The sequence below is a fragment of the Sus scrofa genome, chromosome 5 (assembly GCF_000003025.6).
Source record: "Sus scrofa isolate TJ Tabasco breed Duroc chromosome 5, Sscrofa11.1, whole genome shotgun sequence".
In the NCBI taxonomy this organism is placed as follows: domain Eukaryota; kingdom Metazoa; phylum Chordata; class Mammalia; order Artiodactyla; family Suidae; genus Sus; species Sus scrofa.
In genome coordinates, this window is record NC_010447.5 from 98,443,207 (window position 1) to 98,455,258 (window position 12,052).

At 36.5% G+C, this 12,052-nt stretch overlaps 1 long non-coding RNA gene across 1 annotated transcript in view; it reads right to left on the reverse strand.

The window, feature by feature from the left end:
• Positions 1–12,052, reverse strand: part of LOC110260826 — a 348,389-nt gene that overhangs the window by 153,269 nt on the left and 183,068 nt on the right. The window contains exon 6 of the long non-coding RNA XR_002344343.1: positions 6,942–7,049. This is a non-coding gene — a long non-coding RNA (uncharacterized LOC110260826). The remainder of the gene's footprint in view (positions 1–6,941; positions 7,050–12,052) is intronic.

Genomic DNA, 12,052 nt, shown 5'->3' on the forward strand with positions numbered 1-12,052 from the left:
CCCAAGTCTCCCCAGTTGTCACTTACCCTACATCCAACCTAAAGGCCTTGCATTTCCTTGATTTTAGGATGTTGCTCTCTTTCTAAGCTTTGGATATACTATTGCCACAAATGAAACTGTTCCTTTCCTAAATATCCAACTACTGCTAGACTTTTACTTGCAATTCAAGTTTTGGAGCCAGTTCATCTCTGGAAATCTCCTTTGACTATCTCCAAAACAAGCAGAATTAAATTCCATGCATTGGACCTCAACTGTGATTCTCAGATGCCTTTATTATGCATAGCACTTGTCGCAACACAGGGCGACTAATTACACACACACTTGCCTTACTACATTGTGAGCTCATTGAAAATAAAGACTGCATCTTGTTCATTGTGCTATTCCCAAGACACACATTTTCTGACCAATAGTTCAGTCTCACCAATAATAAACCTTCAATAAATATTTGTTTAATAAAAAGTTCTTATAATGGTTAGAAAAAACAGTAACTTTTTCTTCTTCTTTTTTTTTTTTTTTTTTTTTTTCTTTTTAGGGCTGTACCCACAGCATATGCAAGTTCCCAGGCTAGGGGTCAAATTGGAGCTATAGTTGTTAGTCTACACCACAGCCACAGCAACCCAGTCCTGAGCCAGGTCTGCGACCTATACCACAGCTCTTGGCCACACTGGATCCCCAACCCACTGAGCGAAGCCAGGGATTGCACCTGCATCCTGATGGATACTAGTCAGATTTGTTTCCGATGTGCCATGATGAGAACTCCCAGAAAAAAACAGTAATTATTGGTTACATATTAACTTCCAATTATTCAGTACTGTGCTAAGCACTATCAATTTTTCATGAAAAAAAAAAAAAACCATGAAACCCTGTTAGGAATATTCTAGAAGATCTCCGCTCTAGAAGATCTCCATCCTATAAGTAAAGAAAAATAAGGCTTTATGTCTGTGATGAAGCAAATACATTGCATAAAAATGAAACCAAAGTAAGTATAAAGAAAACTATCATCTTAAAATAGGCTTGTCACATTTGTTATACACCTCATTTTCATTATCACACAACAAATCATTACAAATAAGGCAAGTAAAAGTTGAGGGTTTACCTAAGATTCTCCATAATCTTGCTACCTCAGCTCCATTTTTTGTGGCCAAGTAGCCTGCAGGGGTCTTGAATTGACACTAGCCCCTCCCTGAAGAGCCACAAGTAAAAGTATATTTTTAATATGACTCCATCAATGGCAATAAGCAGTTTCCCCACATCCCAGAGCCTCCCTTTTGTGCGCCTTAAATAAGGCACTCAAGAAGCTTGTCAAATCTCTACTCTTTTTGGTTTGAACTGATTATCTGGACTTAGTCTAGGAACCCCAAAGCATTCCAGCCATGGACCTTAATAAAGGCATGTGCCCCAGGTCCCACCATCTTTCTGTCTCCATCACGCCTTGACCTCCCTGCACAGCCCCCTGAGTTATGCTATGCACCTCCCCTGGGAGTTAATAAACCTATCTCAATTCCCTTGGTATCTTCTGTTAAACCGAAGCTCACCATCCAAGACCCCTGGGCTTTACATTAAAAATGATAATTTAACAAGGTCACAAAAGTCACGTGCAAAGGTAATGTACTAAATGTTTTATATGCCTGAACACGTTTAATGAGCCACAGATGAGAGAAATGATGTTCAGAGACTTTGAATGCAAAACAGCTAGTAAATGGCAGAGCTCAAAATTCTCTGCTCTGATTTAAAGTTTATTTTGTGGAACTACCTTAAAATCCTAGAATTTTTAAATATAAAATACTGTCATCCTTTATAGCCAAGAAAACAAAACATATCATACTTTTGGGTACAAAAAAAATTAGCTAATAAAATTCAAAAAGCTGAATTACTAACAGGCTAAGGCAGGATTTGGCAAACTTTCTGTGAAAAGGCCAGATAGGAAATATTTTAGAATTTGTAGGCATGAAGTCCCTGTCACAACTATTCAGTTCTGTGGTTATAGCAATAAAGCAACCAAAGGCAGTACATAAATGAATGACCATAGCTCTATTTCAATAAAACTTTATTTATAAAAATAGGCAGTGGATATTGAGATTCACATTATACTTCAGAGCCTATACTCTGGAGTAGTAGGAAGTAGTATAGTAATGACATAATATGAAACAAGCAAAGAATGAAAGTACAAGAACTTCAAGGAAAATGTGAAAACTGTTGGCTTTCCTAAAAATGCCAAAAAGGCAAACTGCTTTGGGCATGTAATGTTTTAAGTTATTGTAAAAAGATATAAGCTTGACAGAGTTTCTCAGAGACATATGGTTACTAGTTTTACAATCATTTGGAAATCAGAAATAAACATTTCATTTCTAGGTACAGCTACACATAGAATTATTTTATTTGTGAAAGTCTTTTCCATCTCAGAGGTTTGTGAAAACTATTCTCATAATTACTGTTTTAAGTTAGAATAACTGACCTCAAACATTAGCAGATATTCACGTCATTTGAACATTAAATATGTTGACTCTAGAGTCCCAACCCCAGAGACACTGATTCAGCAACTTTTGGGTAGTATTCCAAGTTATTCTCATGAGGATGATCCCAGAACCATACATGAGAAATTCTCAACTAAACCAAGCATTCCAGGTATGGCATGTATTACACCAAACAGCCAGGTGCTTCTGGGAAGCATAAAGGAGATTCTACTGGCCACTAGAGATAGCCAACAACCAGGATTAAGACTTGACAATAACACTGGTTACCTTCTATGACGGGATATGGCTCTCAAGAGACAGGTGTTTGGGGGAAGTTCTGTGTTAAGCAATTAGAGATTAAGAAGCTGCTCCCATCCAGATTCATAGTAAGCCAGGGACTTGATCATTTAGCAACCATATCTATTATCGGCTTTCTGGGCTTCCCGATGTGTTCACTTCCTTCTGTTTGTGTAAAAAAAAGTGACAACAAACTTACTTATAATCCCATTTAAGTAAGGGATTAAGGTTTAAAGTCTGAAATGGGCTTCACTGGGCTAGAACCAGTGTCTCAACGGGGCTGTGTTCTTTTGGAGGCATTGAAGACAATCAATTTCCTTGCCCTTTTTTTAGCTTCTAGAGGTTGCCTACCCTTCTGTGACACCTTCAACCACCTTCAGATTCAGCATTAGAACATCTTCACATCTGGGATTCTCAACTTCTCTTCTGCCTCCCTCTAACACTTTAAAGGGATCTTTTGATTACAGTGGTCCTAGCCAAAAAATTCAGAATAATCTAATTTTACTGGATAAAAAAGCTGGATAAAAAAAAAAAAAACCTTGGTTTTGTCTGTAATTTAATTCCCTACTGCCATGTAACATAATATATTCACGGGTTCTTGGGATTAAGACCAAGACATCTTAGGGAGGAGAAGTACCCATCTTTTTTTTTTTTTTAAACCACACCCATAGAAAGTTTTCTCTCCAAGCACAATAAAATAGAGACTAGGAAAAACAAAAGAGATTCTTTAAGAAGTGAGAGTAGGCTCCTAAGAATATTAACGGTGTTGCAGGTATCATCTTAAGCAGCACCCCTACATTTACAATGTGAGATGCAGCCTGGTAGAATTCACTATCGAAAAACCAGAAGGAAGAAAGCAATATACTACATGAAGCCACAAAGGGAAGTTAGGTAGTCACAAAGCATGAAATGACAGACCTATTATGTGAGGAAGGGAAATAAAAGGGCATATAGACTGAAGGTTTTGTTCCCCCCAATATTTACCTGGTGAAGCCCTAACCTACAATGTATCTGTATTTAGAAATTGTATCTTTAGGAAGATAATTAAAGTTAAATGAAGTTATAAAGGTGGGGCCCTGATCCAACAGGATTAGTGTCCTTGTGAGTAGAGACACCAGAGATCTTTCTCTCTATATCCATGCAGACACATCAAGCAAGGGCCATATAGGACACAAAAGATGCTGGCCCTCTCCAAGTCAGGAAGAAAGCTTCACCAGAAACCAAGGGAGACACAAGCTTTATCATAAACTTCTATCTCTCAAAACCATGAGAAAGTAAGCATACGTTTTTGTTTTTGTTTTTCCACACCAGCCAGTCTACAACATTTTATCACAGCTTGGGCAGACAAATACAGAGGGAAAAGAGACAAAGTGTAGAAGGTAAAAGAACTATGGATCCAAGCAAGAAATAGGATTCATTAAGGCTTGGAAAATGCATCCCCATGATTAAGCTACTAAGCCAAACCTTATGCCGGGTCAATCATCAATTTACTCTCTTTTAAATAAATAGTCTTGTAACCCTATAACCCACCCTTTTCCCCCTTCCCTATACTTTTTCAGAGTTTTCCTCTGGTTTTTCCCATGCCCTATATTTTTTTCATGCAAGGAAGACTGCAGCCTATTGTAAACACCAAGAAGGCTTGGGTAGGGAATTACTTAGAAAGGGTTTGCGAAAAATGAGTAACTGCAACCTTGTTTGAACTTGAACAAATACATCCTTGCAAGTATCAGCAAATCTAGTAAGCTGAGCTTGAAGATGCCAGAATTGCATAAAAGATGCTTCATAAAAATTAAGTCCATGAATATTGGCCATGTGTTGGGTACTCTTTTTATAGAGTGTCTACCAAGTTTTATCAAGAAGTTATAGCCATAGTGAATGGGGTAGGCTGTGCTTAAGGAACACACTGATTAAAAAAGTAACAATGACCTGTAAGCCTACTTAGATATTCACACATATGAAACAATGGAATGATAAAACCTCTACATATTTCTATTTATTAGCTAAGGAAATGCAATATTGTAGAGTTTCTTACTGGTGAGATATTCCCAGCTTACACGGACTTAGAGGAGATTCTAAAACACTAAGTTGTGAGGTAAATTTGGCAATACTATTCTTATCATTTTCTTCTTTCCTTTTGGGACTAAGAGCTCCAATTAAGAATGACACATACTCCTTTACAATATTCAAGATTTGGAGAAAATGAGAATCAGGCCAGTAATTGAGACGGATCATACTGGTTTAGTGCCAAAATGGCACCCAATGCTGAATGTGGGAGGAGGGAAGGAGGGGAGAGCTAACAACTGATTCTCTTATTCCTCTTGACAAAGAAAATCCCTAAATGCAGTCATTCTTATATTCCTGAATGTGCTACATTCATAGCAATTGAACTTTTGTGGCCTTGTACTTAAGTTTAACTATGAAGAAAAACTACATAAACCAACCCTTTCTGAAATTTGCTTCCTTATTCACCAACTGATTTAATGAATCAAATTAGTTCAACCTTCTACCAACACAGATGGCTCCCAATATATGCTATTAGGGCTCTTCCCAACATGTTTCTCATTGGGTTCTCCTCCTGATTCTCATTCCATGTTAATGAGGCAAAGGGAGTAAAATAATCATCCATACTTAACCAACTCATTCTTACCACTCAAAAAAAAAAATTGAAAGAGGAATTTTGTAGTGAAAAATACTAATAGAGAACTCGACCCTTGAAAGAAACATAAAAGACTGAAAAAACTGAGGATGAAAAGCAGATTTCACTAAGATCTTATATAAACTCATGAGTAACTTTTAACTAAATATGAGGGTTTTTTTAGTGTTCTAATGATACGTGAATATTTAAGAATGTAAGTAATAAAACTGATACATAGCTATTTAAAATAATATAGTCAGTAGTTCCCCAACCCAAAGTCATGAGATAAAATAAGAAACCATAGGCACATATTAGATAAAACTATTCACTGCATTACAAGAAATTTCAAAGGGTATGTTCATGACTTGTAATGCCTGTAAAATTAGCCAGAGAAAATCATGACCAAGTTTGTTTAATACATCAGGCTTGTGTCCCTTACCACCAGCTTGGTATCCAGATACCAGGGTAATCAAACTGCATCAACATGAACCCAATCTTCTGGGACACACACACGCAAATTGGCACAGGCTATTCTCTTAGTCTCCTCCTTTTTCAAAAGTACCACAGCATCAACTCAGAACTCCAAACACAAAAGCCCGAAATTTTGCTTCGCATTTTGTGTTTCAATAGGATGCCAAAGCATTGCTGTTATATTTTTACAGAATATTTTAAAAAACATTACCAAACACTATTTGTAAAAACACCCCAGTGCCACTTATAGCCACAGAAGCTCTTACATGGTGCAAAGTTTTAATTGACTGGATATAGAGAACTGAATGAAACATTTAAGAGGCTAAGTCCTAAAGGAGTACATGAAAAGAGCACAAAAGAGCTGTGGAGGGAGGCAATTTGGGAGCTTGGAGAAGCTAAGGAAAAACTCTACAGGGACGACAGGGTAGAGGATTGTGCAGTAGTTTAAAGAAAGGACAGAACTTGGTTAAATTAAGGAATGAAATTCAAGAGTGCACCTCATGCAGCAGGAAGATGGTATACAATGATTTAGAAATATGTCCAGAAAAGAACAAAAACCCAGCCTCTTTAGAGAAGGAGGGAATTATGCAAAGGCAAAGTAGGTTTGTTTTTAACCTACATTTCCAAATCTTAGTTCCCATATCAACAAGTAAATCATCTAAATTCCTTGACATGGACATGGGGATGGGGGAGACAATCTGAGCAACAATCACAACAAGACCCAAGAGACAGTAAAGGAGTGGGTTCACTCTGGGAAAATATATCACCTTCCTAGCTTATACACCAATAGCTGGGAAATATGTCCAGGCACTGGGAGCAATCGCAGGATTTTCAGTTTAACGGCGATATAAAGGATGCGTTAGCATTTTTAAACATCCGTCTATTTCACTTAATCACTCAGGGAGGAGTGGTTTAGGCAAAGCAGTGTTGTGGAAAATTATCTGGGTAAAACACAAAATCTCTTAGAAGAGAATGGAGGCACGATATATTAGGAGGCTATTACTTGGAACAAAATATGAACATTAAAAAGACCGTAAAGGAAAAAACCCAGAACATTTGAGAGAAATTAAGAATATTAAAGTTACCTTGAGAAGGGGAGCACGAGCACAGCCAAGCTTAGAAATATGGTCGGCTTAATGCTGACTTCCTGAAGACTGGATTATCATACACCGCCTGCTTAGCTTTTCTTGGTCCTGAAGATGAAAAACATGAAGAAATTTCAAACCTCTAGCTTCAGAACCAGGCACCTTCAGGTTTGAAGAGGAGGGGAAAGCAGACACTGGAATTCAAATAAGGTAGATAAACCAATGGTTCACAAAGCTACTCCACCAGAATCACCTGAGAACTGTTAAATATGCAAATCTCTGGGCTCGCCCCTCAACTACTAAATCACTTACTGCTGGGGTAGAGTCCCTGCCTTCTGTGGTATAACAAGCTCTCCAGATGATTCTGATTTATGCTCAAGTTTAAAAGATACTGATATAGGTAGTGTTTTCGAAGCAACAGAAATAACTGATTGAGAAAATGGCTTCTTGAGAAAAGAGCACTACCCAAAAATTTTAATTTGATCATTCCAAGGGGTAAATAAATCCTTAGGTTTACACATGCCAAAACAACAAAATTTTGTTAGAAATGACCCCCCCCAAAAAGACATATAAGAAGATAAACTTATTACAAAAATAAAAATCAATAATACCTTATAACACAAAATCAATTTGATTTTTTATTTCACTCTCTTTGGGACTACCAATTGCCAGCTCCTCCTCCTCAAATACGCAATCTGTTCCATTAAAATGAAATAACTTTTACACCCAGGGAAAGAAAGTTATTTGACAAAGTTTTGTTCTATCACAGCTTGTAACAATATTTTCCTGCAGCTTCACATTCAGCTGAAGAATATACTTTATATTTCATTTAATAATATTTATTGTTATTATTATTATATTCAGAATTGTTCCTCTTCTATGCTTTTTTTTTTTTTAGCACAGGCCTAGCTAACTCTTTCTAAACTGCTTTGACAAATAAATAAAAATTTAAAAAAAAATCCATCTCAGAGTACCTATGAATCTTTACGATGAAAAAATCAATTTCCATACTCCCCCAAATTTTATTTTGCACTGTGGATTGTTCTAGTTTCCCCATAGAACACCAGCCTTTCCAAAAGAAAAAAAGAGAGAAAAACCAAGTCATTAAATCTTTGTTCTCTTACTCATTTTGCTTAAAGTCACGCTAGTTATAAAAGTTCTAGACATGCCACTTTATGCTTTATTTCTGTGTTATTACTTTACTTTTATGTAGAATTTGGGAATCATATCAAAGGAAATATTTTAAATCATTCCAGACTCTAGGTTAGTATGATATAGCTTCTATTTATTTATGAAATTTTCCGTACTGAAACTATGCGAGCTTTATTAAAGCTGGTGATCTGAAAAAGAAGGGACAGTTAAGAAACATACCCAAATTGTGAATTTAAACGCAAAGATTTACCCTTCTGTTCTAGTTGTTTGGTTTATAGGGATCCCAATAAAATTAATCAAAGAAAACTTGTGCTTCTAAAGAGTATATTTTCAAGCGCTTTTGTCAGTAGCCCCTCAATGAGAATCGCTCTTTTATTGGTAAGAAGATTCCTCCTGTTGTCAATTCAAAGTCATTTATGTCATATCCTGAGATTAGACCATTCACCTTCTACAAAAAAGGTAAGAAACAGCTAACTATTACCATTATAATTGCTTCCCCAAGTAGGCATTAAAACTTAGAGGAGACTTCAAATTGTGCAGTTGTCACTAAAATGATATTTGTGCTTTCCTAATGTGGCAGAGTTAGTTGAAGTAGTTTTTATATACAGAACATTATCACATTTATTCAATTTAATCGTAAGTTTGTTACAGACATAAACAATGGAAATAAAAAATGAGATTTTAGAATTTTACATTTCTACAGTGCACAGCCATATTGATTCACTGAGCCTTGCTAGTATAACAAATCATGCAGATGCCTAAGGAATAACCATATATTTTTTTAAGATCATGCCAAAGTTAAAACTGTTATACCAATAAAGTTCTCTCACAGTCATACATACCAAATTTATATTCCCCCTCATTCTTGTTTTGGAGGGAAAGCTATGAACCCTAAAACATCATTGTTCCCAGCACTTAAAATTTAATTATCTTCTCATTGTCTTCCCCTTCGAACAAAAGAAGAGGACAGCTCAAATAACTGAACTTTCCCAATTAGAAGTAATACGCACACACCCTCTCTCTCACACACATGTGTATGCACACACACACACACACACACACAAATGCATATGTTAGGACATATATCACTTCACAATTTAAACATGAATACCAGACAATATTCAATGGCATTGTATTAAGTAATAGATTTGAGTAATTCAGAATCTCTGAATCTGGATAGCAAGAAAATATTATAAAAAAAGTTAATTCTCCTCATTTTATGTATATAATTATAAAAAAAAATCTGGTTGTGGCTCAGCAGTTGGTGAATGTGACTAGCATCCATGAGGACACAGGTTTGATCCCTGGCCTCACTCAGTGGGTTAAGGATCTGGCATTACCATGAGCTATGTTGTAGGTCACAGACATGGCTTGGATCCCTACATTGTTGTGGCTGTGGCATAGGCCAGCAGCTGAAGCTTGGATTTGACACCTAGCCTGGGAACCTCCATATGCCATGGGTGCAGCCCTAAAAAGACCAAAAATAAAAATAGAAATTTAAAAATCCAAAGGAGATTTTTTTATAAAATTTAATAAGAGTATGCCAATGCATAACCATATTAGATAATGTGGGGCAGTACTCCAGACACAAGGAAAAGACCACAACCCTATTTAAAATTGGGGAAATTAAGTAGAAAAGCAATTAACAGAAAAGGAAATATACAGAAACCCAATATATTTGAAGATCCTTAGCCTTGCCAATAATCAAAGAATTGTAAATTGAAATAATAAGGGGTTATCATTTTTGCATCCAATTGATCCCCCCCCCAAAAAAAACAAACCAGTACCCAATGCTGGTAGAAGTATGGTGAAATAAGATACAGTAAGGTAATGTTTCAAAGTAGTATCAAAATCTCAAACATTTAAAACTTTTGACATAGCAGATTTATGCTAAATCTCTTCAGAAATATTTAAACAGGAAAAAAAAAAGTATAAGAACCTTCGACATGGGATGGGAAATATGCCTATGAAATATATAGGCTGTCTGTGTACTGCCATTTTCAAAAGGAAATACAATGTGCATAGGAAAAATCTGAAAGGATGTTAACAATAATGTAAGCATAATAAAGAAGATAACTAATATTGAGTAATCACTATATGCCAGGTGCTGTTAAGTATTTTCTATAGATTATCTCAATTAATCCTATGAACCATGTAACTATGTGGGACTATTTAACAAATATGGAACCTACAGAAACAACATAAAAGTTTCCAAAATATTACACTGTAGAGTGGAAACAGGGAAGAGAGTGAGTAACCACGTGAAGGTAGATTTATAGTTTTTACCATTTCATTGTTGGAATTTTTAAGACAGACCATGCATATGTTAGTTTGTTGATTATAAATAAAAACACAATGCCAAAATAGTTATACTATCACAGATAACATGTTAAATACTATAAGCCATAATATGTTGTAGGAGAGAGAGAAATTCTGAGTGAGAAAATCATTTATAAAGGAAGTAACATTTGAAAGATGGGTCGGGTCTCATAAGGTAGAGATGGGAGGAAAGTACATCACCAGGGCCTTAAAAGTAATGACAAAAGGTCAAAAAAAAAAAAAAAAGTAAAAGATGAATCCAGGGAAGAGCAAAGAAATGCTAATGTGATCTGAAGGTGCATTTAACAGAAGAGCAAGAGAGAAGACTAGAGCTATAGGAGGGGTTAAATGATTCTAATCTATCCAAGAAATGACAGGGTAGAGTAGGAGATAAGGCTGAAGAGGCAAGAGCACTTAAAGCATTCTGGGTTATTTAAGAAATGACTAGAAAGTCAACCCTTTGGGTTAAACTAAAATCCAGATTCTTCAAAGAAGCCAGAGATCCTTGGAAATGGGCAAAGTTTTTGCAAGAGACTCACAAATTCATATATGCAATAATTTTTTTAAAATGTCTGCAGCCTAAATATCTCGAATTTTCAAAATGGGGCTGCTTTCAGGCCAGATGCCACAATGGAAAAGGTGATGTCATTCAGTTTCTTCTTTTTTTTTTCCATCTGAGAGTCTTCTTTTTGCTTCCACACCCCATGGGCTATGTCTAGGTCTTCAGAATTGAAACAGGAAGAAAGAGGAGCAAAGGACAAGAGGAGCAAAGGGGAAAAGGACTGGTACAGACATAATTTGGTATTGGTTACCCTTAGGCTTGCCAATACAAAGACATTATCCATTTTACAGGAGCTTCCTTATGGGTTTTTCAGAGCACTTCCATTGCTTGGGACTCTCACTAGCAGTTGCCTTATCCAAGGCTCTTCATCCTATGGTCGAATGTCCTTTGTTCAAGAAACTCTATAAAAACGATTTTATTTGGGGGTCACCTCATTCCTCTTGAACCAAAGCATATTTTTTTTTCCTGGAAAACGGATCATCCTTGGCCTGGAAGTGTATTCCAAAAGCTATTCTGTCTCTATTATGAGTGTCAGTCCTGAGCCACAGGCCACGGTTTCTTGCCTCTTAATTTTCTCAGGGGCAGATGTGAAACCATATTCATTCAGCCAACTGAAAGCACAGGTGAAACTCTTCAGTTTGTCTCCTTGAAGGCCTTCTAGGCTTACATAAGAAGGAAATGGCCTCTTCAAGTCCCGGGAAGGGGTCAACAGAACTCTAGTGACTCTTCGCATAGTAATCCCTCCCAAATTTTGACATTTCTATGCCAACTCTTTAATATACTTGGTGTAGGTGAGGAAGTAAGGATTATAAAACATGTTTTGGATTACCCTCCTTCTTCTTTTGCAAGTCCTGTTGAGATTCCATCCTTGCCTGGGAATGAGTCCTAATTTAACAACCACCTACAGCCCTAAATAAACCAGAAGTCTGAAATTAAACCTAAGAACATTAAAATTGCACTCTCCTTGTCATTTCTTGTCTCCACACCTGTGCAGATGCTCTTATTTCTACATAAAATGAGTTCTTAAGTTTTGACAAATGTAAGCTCTGCATAACCACCACTCCAATAAAAATATAGA